This window comes from Heterodontus francisci, unplaced genomic scaffold (genome assembly GCF_036365525.1).
Source record: "Heterodontus francisci isolate sHetFra1 unplaced genomic scaffold, sHetFra1.hap1 HAP1_SCAFFOLD_762, whole genome shotgun sequence".
Taxonomy (NCBI): Eukaryota; Metazoa; Chordata; class Chondrichthyes; order Heterodontiformes; family Heterodontidae; genus Heterodontus; species Heterodontus francisci.
In genome coordinates this window covers 211,154-228,860 of record NW_027140650.1, presented here as the reverse complement: position 1 = coordinate 228,860, position 17,707 = coordinate 211,154, and the positions used below count along the sequence as shown (strand labels likewise).

Here is a 17,707-nt window from a genome sequence, read left to right as displayed (position 1 = left end):
TTATCACAACCTCTTTGCTTTTTTATACTGTATGCCCCTATTTATAAAGCCCAGGATCACATATGCTTTCTCAACTTGCCCTGCAACCTTCAATATTTATCCCCAAGGTCCGTCTGGTCTGACACCCCGTTATAATTCTATCCTTTAATTTATATTGTCTCTCCTCATTCTTTGTACCAAAATGAATCACTTCACACTTTTCTGCATTAACTTTCATCTGCCACTTGTTCACCCATTCCACCACCCGATATCCTTTTGAAGTTTATCACTATCATCCTCACAATTGGCACTAATTCAACGTTTTATTTCATCCACATATTTTGAAGCTGTACACTGTGTACCCAATCTAGGCCTTAAATCTGTATCAAAAAAGCAGGGGTCCCAACAACAATCGCTGGTGAACCCCACTGTATATATTTCTGCCCCACTGAATGTATTTCTTTTTCGCTTGACTCTATATTTCTCCCCTTGTCCAGTCTCTTCCAACTTACATCCGTGATTCTTCTGATGGCCTACACCATTGCACAAATTTCATACTTCCTGGATGTAACTCTTCCTTTTGGAAGTCCAGTCTCTCTACACCTCCATCTCCCACAAGGACGGCTTGGGACCACTCGGTTTCCTCCTTGAACAGAGGCCCAAACAGCCCTCATCCAACGCCACCCTCCTCCTCCTGGCTGAACTTGTTCTCACATTGAATAACTTTTCCTTCAATTCTACTCGCTTCCTCGAATTTAAAGGTGTTGCTATGGGTACCTGTATGGGACCTAGTTATGCGTGTCTTTTTGTGAGGTATGTTGAACATTCCTTGTTCTAGTCCTACTCAGGCTCACTCCCCCAACTCCTTTTTCGGTACATTGATGACTGTATCAGTGACGTTCCTGTTCTCTTCCCGAAATGGAAAACTTCATCAACTTCAGTTCCAATTTCCACCCTTCTCTCACCTTTGCACCATCACATTTCCCTTCCATTTCTCGACTTCTCGGTCTCCATTTCTGGGGATAGGCTGTGTAGTAATGCTCATTATGAGCCCACCTACTCCCACAGCTACCTTGACTACACCTCCTCACACTCTGTCATCTGTAAGGACTCCATTCCATGCTCCCAGTTTTTCCATCTGCATCACATCTGTTTAGATGATGCCACCTTCCACAGCAGCACTTTTAATATGCTTCATTTTCCGTCAACTGAGCATTCCCTTCCCCCTATTCCACTTTGGTTGACAGTTCCTTCATCAGTGTCCACCCATTTCCCGCAGTTCAACCCTCACCCCTTCCCTTCCCCCCCAGAAGCGGGATGGGGTTCCCATTGTCCTCCTTTTCCACACCATCAGCCTCTTGATCTACAGGCTTATCACCCATCGTTTCCGACACATCAATGGTGATGCTATTACCGAACATGTCCACTCCCTCTCAGCATTCAGAAGGCACCATTCTCGCCGTGACCTCCTGGTCTCATTGTCCAGCACCCCTGACATCTCACCCTTTCCCATGGCACCTTCCCAAGCAATCACAGGATGTATAGCATCTGCCCTTTTACCTCCTCGCTCACAGTGTAACTGTTACATAGATATAAAGGACAGGGGATTTTGAGGATTGCAACAACAATTTAATTAGAAATAAAATAAACGTGAGTTTAGTGGTATAGAGTAACAGTTTAATTAGAAATGTGGAACAGGCAGATTTAGGGGGACCACGGTAACGTTTCAATGAGCAAGAGAAAAAGGGAGATTTCGGGGAGTACAGTAACTGTTTAATTCGAAATAGAGAACAGGGAGATTTCGGAAAACAGTGCATGTTTAATTAGAAATAATGAGTTTAGCGAAGCATAATCACTGCTAAATTAGAAATAAACGACAGGATAAGTTAGGAAAACATACTAACGGTTTAATAGAGAAATAGAGAACAGGGAAATTTAGTAGAACACAGTAACTGTTCAGTTCAGAATTTTTAGAAGTTTAGGAATTGGGCGCAAGGAACAGACACCATGTCTATCGAAGTAGGTGACAAGGGAACACAGATACTCTTCAATAACAAGTAGAGGGCACGGAATGTCAGGAGAACACAGTAACTGTTTAATTAGAAATAAAGACACTCAAGGGAACACGACAACTTTTAAATTAGGAACAGGGGTGGCTGTATCACAACCATATGGGAATAAAATTGACGTAGTAATGCAACAGTTAACATCTTCATGCCATTGCTTTCTATTTTGCGTGTTGATTTTGGATGATGTGAATGATGACATAACGGCTTCTCACGATTGTAGTTGGGTGCAGATACATTGCTATTGATATAATCAATGGAATTACAGCATCTGCCTGCTGCCTGGCTCTTGCCGTAATCCTGTTGATCGTCTGGATTCAGTTAAATGAGAATGTGTCCATTATGGGTACAAAGAAAAACTGCTCGTAATTCACCACCATTTCCCACAGAAGCTGGATATCAGCCAGATTGGCAGAGCCTGAGATCCATGGGCAAATGGAATTGTGTGGAGTTTGGCTTTTTGAACTTCTGAATGGCGTGGAGCAAATGTGATAGGTAAAGGGGGAATTTAATCAAAATTAATAAATGCTGCCCATTCATATTTATAGTGCTAAGGTTATTGTTGGCATAATGTTTTCAATAAGTTTCATGAACACGGAAGTGAGATATCATGTTTATTAAACACGCAGTACACGTAGAGCGACGTCTCAATTCATTCCATCTTCGCTGCCTTCGGAGAATACTTGGCATCAGGTGGCAGGACTATATCTCCAACACAGAAGTCCTTGAAGCGGCCAACACCCCCAGCTTATACACACTACTGAGTCAGCGGCGCTTGAGATGGCTTGGCCATGTGAGCCGCATGGAAGATGGCAGGATCCCCAAAGACACATTGTACAGCGAGCTCGCCACTGGTATCAGACCCACCGGCCGTCCATGTCTCCGTTATAAAGATGTCTGCAAACGTGACATGAAATCGTGTGACATTGATCACAAGTCGTGGGAGTCAGTTGCCAGCATTCGCCAGAGCTGGCGGGCAGCCATAAAGACAGGGCTAAATTGTGGCGAGTCGAAGAGACTTCGTAGTTGGCAGGAAAAAAGACAGAGGCGCAAGGGGAGAGCCAACTGTGCAACAGCCCCAACAAACAAATTTCTCTGCAGCACCTGTGGAAGAGCCTGTCACTCCAGAATTGGCCTTTATCGCCACTCCAGGCGCTGCTTCACAAACCACTGACCACCTCCAGGCGCGTATCCATTGTCTCTCGAGATAAGGAGGCCCAAAAGAAACACGTAATAGTACTTAAATACACAATTAAAATGTTAGATTTCGCTCACACACGGTGATGATTGCGTGGGAATTTAAGTGCTTTACCGTTCTGAGTTCATGACGATACTCATTACAAAATGGTCGTTTTTTTGAATCATTTTCTCTCACTGTCTCTGTGTGGCAATCCACACAATTCTGTGGTACGTAATTATACAAAGAATAACGTTTAGTTATTGTTTATCAATAACGATTTTTCCCTCACTGAGCCAGCTGTTCCTCCATGGGCCGAACAGATATTATAGCCTCAGTTCCTTATTTACCGATAGTTTCACTTTTGATCTATCTCAGTACAATTATACCAAGTTAGACTTTGAATTCTTAGTTTTTTTCCTTGTTTCTGTATCATTGCTTACAATTGCAAATGATGACATATGACAAATGTTTGCCTTTGCAGAATTAGTTATCACCAGTTATCAAATGATTAAAATTCTTTGAAAGTTATGAATACACTGGCATGGCTTCCGTAAAATGTCTTATTAATTATCGTGAAAATGACTATTACAGCCTGGTCCAACCGCCCAGTTGTGACTTAAATGGAGTCGTATTTTCCTGTTTAACAGGAAAATGCCAAAAGTTTAACATTATTATAATATACCGAGAAACATTAGAGTATTTTCAGGCATCATTAAACAGCATGTCATCAGGATCATAGATCTATCTCGATCTAATCATTTGCGCAGATCTCTATCAATTCATTTTAAACAAGCTCTCACTATCCAGAGACTCATTAACCATTTCGTGGAGTGGTCTTATCAGCCTGAGTGACCACGTTTTGGATTCGTTCCTCAGACCATCTTCATCATGACATTACAAGCCGAGTGTGACACGGGTAACACATCACTTCTGCACACACACTGATATCCCAAGGTCATCCAGCATAAGACATTTGATTCAAGCTATTCCTAACCTTTCGGGCTTCTATCAATGGGGATGTGGAAGCATTTTATTAGAATCTCTTCCCACATGACCTGATGATTCCGAAAGCGACAAGCTATCAAATATATTCCTCTCATTCTCCAGCACAAGCAAGGATAGAAGCATTTCCAACAGAAATCTGTCAATTCGCCATTTTAAATACACTTTCTTGACATTCGCTAGTTTGTTCATTGAGACAAGTTTGATATATTTTGGTGAGGCTTGCCCAGGTGATTTACGTTATGCAAGAATATGAAAGGATATGGAAGCAGTGTGTTCCTATTGAGGCATCTGTAAAGCACGGCTCGTGATTGAAGATTTAATGTAAAATGTTTAGAACTAAGGGTAGGAGAGACTTTCTTATATGGAGAGCTGTGAGGCAGTAGAATTAACCGAGGCAGAAATTATATTTATATTCAAGATTATATTGAAAAGATGGTAAAATAAAAATAGACAAAAGATACGTTGAGACAGAGATGGTAAAGTGAACTATTTGTCAGGGTGGAGGGTAAACGTCGACTTGGACTGATTGGGTCGCACAGATTTTTCTCCTGTGGTAACATTCCAACGTTTGGATGAGCAGTTGAGAGTTTGAATAAATATAAATGAACATAGCTATCTAACGTCACATTAGCAAGTCAGATTTCTACTTTTTCCAGCATTAGATACTTATTAGGAGCCCGTTCTATTGCACGAAGGACAAGGGGCGTGGGGGCGGGTGAGGGTCCCATATGGGGATGGTCAGAGTCCGATGAGGAGACCAGAGCCTGCACCATTCAAATTAAAATTACATCAGAATTACAAAATGACTATGATTGTAAGACTTTGCTTCTTCAATAAAGAAAAGGTTATCAGTTAATAAAACTGAGCCTCTCATTCCAGTAGCTGAGGTCGAGGGCAGTTACCACTGACACCCCATATACTCTACTTCACTGAAGTTCAATCATTACTGTCCACTCTGACTCGGCACCAGGAAGTGATTATGTTCATCCGGATAAAGATATCGACATCATACAGACGGCATGCAGTGAAAGAAATATGTTCTGATACCTGTACAGTTTCACAACAACAATCCGCGTTTGTCCTCGCAGAAAAACGGCCATTCGAAAATGAACACCGCCTGTAATTATAACACGTTTTCGGACAAGAAATCTTCGTTTGATTTGTTCTTTGTTTCACCCAATACCCTAAATATCCAAACATATTTCAGCACCATCTTTAGTTCTTCCCTGAATTTAGTTTGTGTAGCCGCATAAATACACGTGTTTGAACAGGAACTCAAATACAAGAGCATATATCCGGTTTCAGTGGCGATGTACTTAGGGACTGCATAATCGCCCCGGTAATGTGCTGTATCTGCCAGTCCGGTAGTTCAAAAACTAATGATATTTGTCAGCCGCAGCACTATATAACTGCCCGATGCACTGAATAGTAAAATGATGGTTTTCCTTCTGGTTTCCATCTCTGGATCACTCTGGTTCTCGCTGCTGTGACCCCGCAATTCCCTGCGCGCTTTACTTGCAACAACAATCTGTCTGACTGTCAAACAATTAAACAATAATATCAAACAAAATGGAATCCAAGTCACTAAAATACTTTGTAACCAGAAGAACCCGACTCCTGCAGGCGATGAAAAGAAGTCCTGACTGGGTTGACAACCCCAATCGATATTGTTAAGTATTTTCTCAGATTGAAATGCATAGAAAAATGGGACGCTGTGTGAAAAGACTAGAACAGAGACTGTTGTTATAGCCACAGCTGCATTTCTTACTGTGCAATACTTTGTTTTAAACCTTTGACAACATATAGCTACAAATCTGTCGAATGTGAACAAGGTTGTAAACCACACGGACATATGTAGGCTGGTAGCACTGATGTAAATCATAAACTTACAAACTTCAGTATAGGACAGGAAGGAATGTGGGAAATGATATGTACAAATGTGACTAAGGATTATATGGAAAATCATGACCAGTAGATCTGCTGTTGCTATCGCTACCATGTAGGCAGAGATGGTCAGACCTTCTGCTATTTCATCACTTGCTTCTTTTAATAGCCTGGCGTACGATTCATCCGGTCCTGGTGATTTATCAAGGATGTTCATCCCATTTATACTTCCTCTCTCCCTATGTTTATCACATCCAATCCTTCACATGCCTTTCCCTTAACTACAATACCTGCATTGTCCTCCTCTTTTATGCAGACACAAAGTATTCATTAAGAACAATATCAACATCTTTCGCCCTTACACATAGGTTACGTTTTTAGTCTTTTATGGGCCCTGCTCTTTGCTTAGTTATCCTCTTACTCTTAACGTATTGATTAAACATCTTTGGGTTCACCTTGATTTTGCTTGCCAATATTCTGTCATGCTCTCTCTTTGCTTTCCTCATTTCCTTTTTGATTTCACCGCCCCCCACCACCACCCCCCACCCACCCCCCCCCCCCCCCCCACACTTTCTATACTCCTCTCACCTTTCTGTAGTAACATCATGGCAACATTATAAGCTTATTCTTTTGAACTAATAGTATATTTAACTCCCCTTCTTAACCACAGTTTTTATGCCTTGAAGGAATGTATATTTCTTACAAATTATCCATTTATTTTATTACATGCTACCCATTGCTTTCCCATCATCATATATTTTAATGTAGTTTTCAAACTACCTTTACCAATTTGCCCAACATACTTGTGCCGTTCGCTTTGCTTGGATTTAGGATCTCAGTTGTGGACTTAATTAAATCACTTCCAAACTAAATATAAAATCCTTCCTTTTAGGCCTCTTTACTACAGGTTATTCATGAATTCTTCGTCATTTCACAATACACGATCCAATATAGCATGTTCCCAGGTGGTTCATCAACATACTGATCAAGATAACTATCTTGGAGACATACCATGAACTCATATAAGTATGTGAAGAGAAAAATATTGGTGAAGACAAATGTATGTCCCTTACAATCAGAAACAGGGGAGTTTATTATGGGGAACAAAGAAATGGCTGACCAACTAACTGCAAACTTTGGTTCTGTCTTCACAAAGGAGGACACAAATATCATACCAGAAATGTTGGGGAACACAGGGCTTAGTGAGAGCGAGGAACTGAAGGAAATCAGTATTAGTAGGGAAATGGTGTTTGGGAAATTGATGGGATTGAAGGCCGATAAATCCCCATAGCCTGATGGTATGCATCCCAGAGTACTTAAGGAAGTGCCCGTAGAAATAGTGGATGCATTGGTGGTCATCGTCCAAGATTCTGTACTCTGGAACAGTTCCTACAGATTGCAGGGTATTTAATGTAACCCCACTATTTAAAAAGCAAGGTCGAAGAAAGCGGGGAATTATAGCCTGACGTCGGTAGTGGGGAAAATTCTAGAGTCCATTTTCAAAGATTTTATAGCACAGCACTCGGAGACCGGTGGTAGAATGGGACAGAGTCAGCATGGATTTATCAAAGGGAAATCATGCTTGACAGGCCTACTAGAATTCTTCGAGGATGGAACTCGTGGAGTTGATGAGGGGGTGCCAGTGGATGTGGTTTATTTGGACTTTCAGAAGCCTTTTGACAAAGTCCCACATAAGAGATTAGCATGTAAAATTAAGCGCATGGGATTGGGGGTAGTGTATTGCGATGGATAGAAGATTGGTTGGCAGACAGGAAACAAAGAGTAGGGATAAATGGGTCGTTTTCCAAATGGCAGGCAGTGACTAGTGGAGTACCACAGGGTTCAGTGCTAGGACCGCAGCTATTCACAACATATATTAATGATTTAGATGATGGAAGTAAATGTAATATCTCCACATTTGCAGATGACACAAAATTGGGTGGGAGGGTGAGTTGTGAGGAGGATGCAGAGAGGCTTCAGGGTGATTTGGACAAGTTGACTGAGTGGGCTAATGCATTGCAGATGCAGTATAATGTGGATAAATGTGAGGTTATCCACCTGGCAGCAAAAACAAGAAGGCAGATTATTCTCTGAATGGCTGTAAACTGAGAGAGGGGAATATGCAGCAAGACCTGGGTGTTCTCATACACCAGTCACTGAAGGTAAGCATGCAGCTGCAACAGGCGGTAAAAAAGGCAAATGGTATGTTGGCCTTCATAGCGAGAGGATTCGAGTACGGGAGCGGTGATGTCTTGCTGCAATTATACAGGGCCTTGGTAAGGCCACAACTGGAATATTGTGTGCAGATTTAGTGTCCTTATCTGAGGAAGGTTATTCTTCCATAGAGAGAGTGCAGCGATGATTTACCAGACTGATTCCTGGGATGGCGGGACTGATGTATGAGGAGAGATTGAGTCGTTTAGGATTATATTCGCTGGAGTTCAGAAGAGTGAGGCGGGAATCTCATAGAAACCTATAAAACTCGAACAGGACTTGACAGGGTAGATGCAGGAAGGATGTCCCCAATGGTGGGTGGTCCAGAACCAGGGCTCATAGTCTAAGGATACAGGGTAAACCTTGTAGGACTGAGATGAGGAGAAATTTCTTCACCCAGAGAGTGGTGAACCTATGGAATTCACTATCACAGAAAGCACCTGAAACCAAAACATTGTATGTTTTCAAGAAAGAGTTAGATATAGCTCTTGGGTCGAAAGGGATCAAAGGGTATGGGGCGAAAGCGGGAACAGGTTACTGAGTTGGATGATCAGCCATGATCATCATGAATGGCGGAGCAGGCTCGAAAGGCTGAATGGCCTACTCCTGCTCCTATTTTCTATGTTTCTATGTTTCATGCTCCACATTATTACTGCAAATATGGTTTGCCCATTCTGTATGAAATTTAGAATTCTCCATGATTACTGTATTAGCCCATTTATTTTCCCATGCTCTCAGTCGTAGGAACTCCTGGCAATTTATTCAAACAATTATATGTTGAATCGGAATTTGTTGAAACTAAAACCTGCTGCTTGTGCGATTTCGAAGCATTTTTATCTGAATGTCTCCATTACATAAAGTTAGTGTTTGATGTGGTTCAGTCAGATCTACTGATGGATGGTTGAACCAGTTGTGCACCAGATACATTTGAATCCCGAAGATGGAGGTCGGACCAGAAGGAATTTACTGGGATCCGGGTCATCACTGGGGGAGGGGTAGATCGACAGCAATAGAAATATTATGACAAATGCCGAGCCAATAGTTGGTAACTTAAAATTATCATAGTAAATTACTGAGGGGAGAGTTTGGTGCAGTGACAGACACAAGCAGAAGTGGTGTTGGAAGTGGGTTGTGAAGGATATGTGTATTTGAATGAAGATGTTTGTTGTTGAGACAATTGTAGACAGGCCAGTGAGATGACCAGATATAGTGGGAACAAAAGGAACAGCAGGAGGTCATTTTGTCTCTTGAGCCTGTTCCGAAATTCAGTGAGGTCATAAAGTCATATACAGCACAGAAGGAAGGTATTCGGCCCATCAAGTCCATGCTGGTTCTCGCAGAGCAATTCAGTCAGTCCAACTTCCTGGCTCGATCCCTGTAGCCCTGGAAGTCTATCTAATTTCATTTTGAAATTATCTGCTTCCACCACCTTTGTGGGCAGCAGGTTCCAGGTCATTGTGTAAAAATGTTCTTCCTCACATTCCCTCAGCATCTCTTGCCCCAAACCTTTAATTTGTATCCCCTAGGTCTTGTACCATCAATTAATGGGAACAGCTTTTCCTTGTCAAACTTATCAAAGCCTGTCATAATCTTGTATATCTCTATCAAATCGCCCCTCAAACTCCAAGGAGAACAGCCACAACTTTCCCAACCTAACCTTGTGACTAAAATCCCTGGAACCTTCTGGTAAATGGCTGATTTGCAACCTAGCTCCATATGCCCACCTTTGCCTCACATTCCTTAATACATTTGGATAACAAAAACCTCTCAGTCTTAGTTTTAAAATTAACAACGGATTTATCATCAATTGCGGTTTGTGGAAGGAAGTTCCAAACTTCTACCATCCTTTATGTGTTGAAGTGTTCCTTAATTTTAGTCCTGAACTGCCTGGCTCTAATGTTTAGACTAGACTGCCAAATCTGAGAATCCCAACCAGCAGAGTTTCTACTTATCCTATCAGTTCCCCTTTATCTCTTGAAATCTTCAATCAAATCACCCCTTACCCTGCGAAATTCCAAGAAATGCAAGACAGTTTGTGTAATCTATCCTTGTAATTTAAACTTGGACCCAAGGTATAATTCTGGTAAATCTACCCTCCGCTCCCTCAAGACAAATATATCCTTCCTCAGGTGTGGTGCCCAGAAGTGCTCAGGTGTGGTGTCATCAGGGCTTTGTATAGCTGAAGCATGACTTCGATCTCGTTGTATTCTAGTCCTCACAATATAAAAGGTTAGCATTTGATTTGCTCTTTTCATTATTTTCTGTATCTGTTCATGACATTTTAACAATTGTTGCACATAGATCCCCAAATCTCTTTGAGCCTCAACTGTTTCTATTACTCATTTAGAGTTTACATGTTCTATCCTCTTTAGGTCTAAATTGGTGACACCAAACAGTTCTTTACATTGAAATCCACTTTCCAGAGATTGCCCATTTACTTACTGCACAGTGGCGCAGTGGTTAGCACTGCAGCTTCACAACTCCAGCGACCCGGCTTCAATTCTGGGTACTGCCTGTGTGGAGTTTGCAAGTTCTCCCTGTGTCTGCGTGGGTTTTCTCCGGGTGCTCCGGTTTCCTCCCACAGCCAAAAGACTTGCAGGTTCATAGGTAAATTGGCCATTACAAATTGCCCCCAGTATAAATAAGTGGTAGGGGAATACAGGGACAGGTGAGGATGTGGTAGGAATATGGGATTAGTGTAGGATTAGCATAAATGGGTGGTTAATGGTCGGCACTAACTCGGTGGACTTCAGGGCCTGTTTCAGTGCTGTATCTCTTAAAAAATAAAAATATATTAACAACTGTTGGTAATTTGATATTACTAGCTACGTTGCTTATTATGCCACCTATCTTTGTGTCATCACAACTTTGGCTGTCGATGAAATTTGAAGTAACAGTCAATTAACCATTTAATCCCTTCCTAAATGATACAAAGTGATAACCTGATTGGTGACAGTGGTTATATTTTATTCAGGATAAATTAGACTTGCCACAGGCTAATGGCTGAGCAGCAGTATCAAAGCACCATCACCATTATTGCCCTGTGTAGAAGCACAATGAGGCAGCGTTAATTAGTAATCTCATAGTAAAAGATCTGCTGGGGAAAGAGTGATCACAATACAATTGAATTCCATTTTAAATTTGAGTGACATTCGCCAGTCCCAAACAAGAATCTTAAACTTAGACAAAGCCAATTACACAGGTATGATGGGAGAGCTGACTCAGGTTGATTGGATAAAGGGAGTAATCACAATGGCGGTAAAAAAAAACAGTGGGAACATTTAAAGAAACATTTCAAACTGTTCAAAACAAATACGTTCCATTGAAGAACAAAAATTCAGCTCGTAAGCTCTATCCATGCTTTACTATGAAAGTTAAGAATAAAATTATATTCAAGGAGTGATGCTTGAAAACACAGAGTGTGAGCAGAGCGGCAGGGAACGAATCACTGAAGCGGCAATGCGGGAGTGAGCAGCCGAAGGGCGGCGGGGGAAGGGGCAAGGCCTGGAGTGAATAGCTGAGGGAAGGCAGCAGCGAGGTGGGGGAGGCGGGGCGGGGTGGTGGTGGTGGTGCGTGCAGATGGGTGTGGGAGGTAAACGTTGAAGAGAAGCGTGATGGCAGGAAGGAGTGGGGTAATGTTGGGGGTGAGATGGAAGCGGCAATTGCAGCCATTGAGGACGTTTGGCTTTAATTTTTTTTTGTGACAAATTGATCAGCGCCATTTGTCTGACTGGAAGCTGCCTGAGACATGGTAGTGACGAGGCTGCATTTGCGCATCCGCCAGTACCGCGCCACCTAGTGGTTGCGTTTTCAGCAAATGCAGCCATTATTAAATGGAGCCCATTCACATTTCAAGTAAGTCTTGTGCTGGGTGTATGGCTTTTAATAAGTTTCTGGAATATAGGAGTGAGATTACATTTGTTGATTGAGCACTCAGTACATGCAATAGTATGTAAACATAGAGGTGAAATGTATAAATTACAGCCACACTAGATGACGGATGCTTGGGGATTAAATCTTGTGACCATTCTGAATTCAGTGCCTTCGGCTTTTATAAAAGTCAAATGCTCATTACAAACTAATCGTTTTGATGTGTTTCTCTCAGTCCACCATGTGGAATTCCAGACCATTCTGTGTTACATTATTATATCAAAGTTAAAATTCAGCTTCATTTAAGGAGAATTTAATTTACTTATTCTTTATGAGTTACGATAATCTTCCTTGCTGAACGAGCTGTTTTTACATTGGTCTAACCAATATTATAACGCTAGTTCTCTATCTCACCGGTACTTTCAATTTTGGTCTATATCATTACAACTCTATGAAGTGAAAGGTGAAATTATCAATCTAACTTTGTCTCTTTATCATTGATGTCACTTCAAATGATGAAGTATGACATATGTTCCCTTTGCAGAACTAGGACCTTCGCACAAGATTTCCATTGATTGACGTTCTCTGAAATTTATGAATCGGAATACAACAGCAAGTTTTCAATGATGCTTCTCACTTCCTGAAACTAAGCACTGCTGTAGGTTCAGTCCTGGTATAAGGATCCAATGGTACTTCAGGGTAACATACTTCCCTGTTTAATAGGCAAAGACTAAATATTGATAATTCTAAAATATAAAGAAAACAATACAGCATAATATTGTCAGACTTCAGCATGGTATGATTAACCATCAGCTCAAAGTGTCCCAATCACATGGCTTTAGAATATTTAAGGACATCTCTAAACAACATTTCATCAACATCATATGACAATCTCGAAGTATTCTATTGCACAGATCCCTACCCAGGTCTTTACATATTGAACTGCCCAGAGCCACAGTACAGATTTCTTGTCATGGTGTTGTCAGCGTGACTGGCCATGTTTTGGGCCCGTTCTTCGGAGCATCCTCACCATGCATGTCTCAGATTGGTTGTTTCATGTGCACTACTGCACACAGCGATTCCCAAGATCATCCAGCATGAGACATCCGATACACGTCCTTCCTCTCCTTTCTGGTTATCTTTCTCAGATCCAGGGGTCTGAACTTGTTTGATTACAATCTCTGCTGGATGAACATGATGTTTCCAGTAGAGGGCAAGCTTTCAAATATATTTTTCTCATTGCTCAGCAAAAGCAAGAACACAACCATCTCCCAGAGAAAACTAACAATTAAAGACCTTAACTGCACTTTACTGACTTTTCTGCATTGCATTTCATCTGCCACGTGTCTCTCCATTCAACCAGACTGCCTTTGTCCTCTTCAAATCTCTCTCTGCCCTCCTCACAGTTCACAGTACATCGAAGTTTCATGTCATCAACAAGCTCTGAAATGTTGATTTGCACACCCAAGTCTAAGTTATTTACATATATCAAGAATAGCAGTGACCCTAGCATTGACCCCTGGGGACCCGCCACTCTATACCTCTCTCCAGCCCGAAAAGCAACCACCACCGGTATATTGTTTGCAGCCACGGAGCCAACTTTATATCCATGCTGCCACTGTTCCATGGGCTGTCACGTTTCTCACAAACCTGTTTTGTGGTACTTTGTCAGACGCATTTTGAAATGTCATGTACACCACATCTACCCCATTACCCTCATTACTCTCGGTCACGAGATCAATATATTTATCCACTCTAGTCAAAATCGATTTGCCTTTAACAAATCCTTGCTGCCTTTACTTAATTAATTTACAGTTGTCCAAGTGACTGTTAACTTTCTTCCGGTTTATCTTTTCTAAAAGCGTTCCCATCACCGAGATGAACTGACTGGCCTGTATTTGCTGGGGTTATCATTGCACCATTCTTTGAGCAAGTATGTATAATTTACAATTCTCCAGTCTTCCAGCACCAGCCCTGTATCAGGAGACAGTGGCCCGTTCTACTGGTCCAGGTTACAATGGTGGTGAATCTGATGGGGAGACCAGAGTCAGCAATATTCTTACCAAAACTTAGAACCATTTCCCATAGCCACGACTGTAATACATTGTTTATTCACTAAAGGGAACATTTTCATTCAATTAAACAGATGTATCTCATTCCAGTGCCTGCGGTCTGAGGATGGTAACGCTGTTCTGCTGAAGATCAATCCTGAATATTATCTTTGAAGACTGAGAGGAATATTCGCTGCTTTAGCAGGAAACGATTCTGTTCATCCGGGGAAAGCAGAAGACATCAAACACACGGCAGAAAATGTAAGCAATGTTTTCTCATACTTGCTCATTTTCATAACAACAATCCTATTCCGTAAAACATAAAGAATGTCATTCTAAAACTGAACACGGGGTCGAACTAAACTCTAGTTAGGACAGGACGTTTTGCTTGGATTCTTTTTTTCATTTTGAAAACAATCTCACAGCCAGTGTCCACGGAGATTTCACCACTTTCTTCAGCTCTTCCCTGAATTTAGTTTGAGTAGCGGCATAAATACACGTATTTGTGCAGGAACTCAAATACTGAAGCATAATTCCGGTTTGATCGGCGATGTATGCAGGAGATGTATAATCGGGTCGGTAATGCACGGCTATGCTGCTCGTTGCATGGCTCACGGCAGACGGTAGATTTAACAATATAAAACTGGCCGATACAGTGAACAGTAAAATAATGGATTTCTTTCTATTCTCCATCTCTTGATCTCTCGGACTTTCACTGCTGTGAGTCCGGAGTCCCCTGCGCGCTCTACTAGTTATTAAAATACGTCTGACTGTCAAAACGTTTAACAGTAATATCAGAGCAAAGGGAAGCCATGTATAAATGATATTCTGTAAGAGGAGGTACGCTGCACCTGCAGGCGATGAAATAAAAGCCACACTGGGGCGGATAAACCAGTGAATATTGTTAATTATTTGCTTATGTTCGTACACAAACCAAAAGGGGATGGTCTGTGAATATATCAGGATGGAAAGGGTTGTTAATACTGCCACTGCAGTTCTCACGGTGCAATACTTTCTTTTTAACTGCTGACAGCATATAGCTACAAGTCGATCAAATGTGAAGGAGACTGTAAACCACACCGACATACCGTGGTTGGTACAAAGCATGTAGATCATGAACTTACAGACGGCAGTGTAGGAGAGGAATGAATGTGGAAAGCGTTTACTCAAAATATTAAACCCGATTATATTAAAGAGCATGACCAGTAGATCTGCTGTTGCCATGGCCACCATGTAGACAGAAATACACTTGGAGAGGCCGCAATTTCCTCTGGAGAGAATTACAATTGTCAATAGGTTTGCTGCAAGAAAGAGGGAGAAGATTTAAGTTACGGAGACAGGCAGACACTTTCTAGAGCATGTTGTGAGCAAAATGACATATGTGTGTTTGTACTTAGACTGAATCTTATTTATAATATTGACAAGCATTGACAGCTTTTCTTTCAAACCAATAAATGATTATAACCTCACTACCCTTCCAGCATACTTCATTCAGACCATATCAAGGCCACAGGACGAGGTTTGCCCAGAGGCCGTAGCATGAATGGCAATGGAAAGCAACCCCCACCACCACCCAGTCACAGAGGGTGTATTGACTTTGGGCGGGAGTGTAAACCAGAGTTATCATATCAGTGTCCATCATTCTTCTCTGCCAGTATAATTTCCACAGCAGATTGAGCTCCATTACTATAATCTGCGGCCCAGGTCAAGCCAGAGTACCTCACAGAGACAGACAGTACTGTTGTAAATAATAGTCCATTCGAGGGAAACTTTAGATGGCTTTATAAATTGTTAATATTTAGCTGTCAATAAATTGATGGATTCCCACACATAAATTCAAACACATATTTTATTCCTGTGTTCAACAGTAAAGCCATCTTGCAATGAGGCTTGTGCCGTGTGATTCCACAGCCCAGTTTGATATGATACCAGTGCGGTCCCATGCGGCGATAGATGGAGTTTTACATTAACTTCTTCAGTTTATTTGGAGATAGGAATCTCGCTAACAGCATCAGATGTATGCAGTATTCAGTACAATTTCCAAACCATTACTGCAAGGACATGAATTCAAAAAGAACTTTTAGCTGAGACAAAACATTCAATTTAGTTCAATCTTCGACACGTTTTCCATTTCTAATGGCTCTAAGGAGCTGCTCGGGAACGGAGCGGGAGCTGGTGGAAGAAGAAAGGTTATTTCAGCCGAGGGAAGGGGAGTGGCTCCCTGAGCTGCAATCGTTAGAAAAAAAATATTTCCCAATCTCTCTTAGTTGGACTTGCCTGTAGTCCGAAGAACTGTCAACTTAAGTAGAGAAGGAATAACGCTACAAAATAAATAATTACATTGGACTCCAAGGAACACATTCTTCTGTGAGCTGTTGGCGAGAAACGGTAACAACATTGCCCTCCCGCAGTATAACGAGAAAATTAAACGTCTTATATTCACGAAACACCAACTGGAACAGTGTCTCAACCGTTGTTCAATCTGGTGAAATTCCCGCTGACATTCCGGCTCTGCAATGAAGACATTCTCGTGATCCGTTAAATAACCATTAACAGTGAGATAATCAACAGCTATTGGACAACAGGACTTACCTGGGGCACCAAAGGTAGCAATAAGAGGGTAGTAAACGTCCTTTACCTGCAGAATTATTGGCCACTGCATTTTGTCGAAGAAGGTGCGAATTCTGTCCAGCTTCGTAATTCTGACTGCACTATATCCGAAATCCATCAATGCTCCCCCTTTATAGAACAATCCGTGCCCAAGTGAGAAAATGAGGTGACACAATAATTAGCATTTGTTACAGTCACTTCACAAACTGGAAAGCCATGGGGAAATTGTGCCGCTCAGTCCTTGCAACTACTGCCATTAAATTATATCAACAGCAAGTAGTTCTCGAGGGAATGTGTGCTGCGCATGCCCTCTGAACGCTCAACGAAACATTGCACCTGGAAACTATTTTGTGTTCTCGAAGCCTTATATCAGTTCTGTTAAGTCTTCACTGATTCATTGTAGAATTTAGATTTATGCTACACTTGGATGATTAGTAGCGATGACTGGACCCTATCATCACTGATGATGACTTCTCAATAACATTGTGGATTGTGGTTCACTTCTAACATTATTAGTAATGATCATATTCTAACCTTCATGATGGTAATGCTAGTGTGACATTACTGTTGCTAATCTACTCAGACATTATCAGTAACGAATTTAATCTAACATTACTGATAGTGACCACACACCAACAGTACTGGTGATGCCCTACTTCAGCATTACTAATACTGCCCCCAGTCAAACATAACTGAAGGTAACTATACACTGATATCAATGGTGATGACCACATCCTGTCATTAATGATGGTGATCCTGTACTAACATTACTGGCGATCACCCTACTTTAACATCATTGGTGGTGATCCTTTTACATCAATAGTAGTTACGTTGCCCGAACGTCAGTG

At 41.6% G+C, this 17,707-nt stretch overlaps 1 long non-coding RNA gene across 1 annotated transcript; it reads right to left on the bottom strand.

The window, feature by feature from the left end:
* Positions 1-13,900: 13,900 nt before the first annotated feature.
* On the bottom strand, positions 13,901-16,667 carry LOC137360421 (uncharacterized). The gene is made up of 3 exons (XR_010971847.1): positions 16,590-16,667; positions 15,430-15,550; positions 13,901-14,555 (listed from the first exon to the last, which is right to left on the bottom strand). It is a non-coding gene; the product is annotated as an uncharacterized lncRNA (long non-coding RNA).
* Between the last annotated feature and the right edge of the window lie 1,040 nt (positions 16,668-17,707).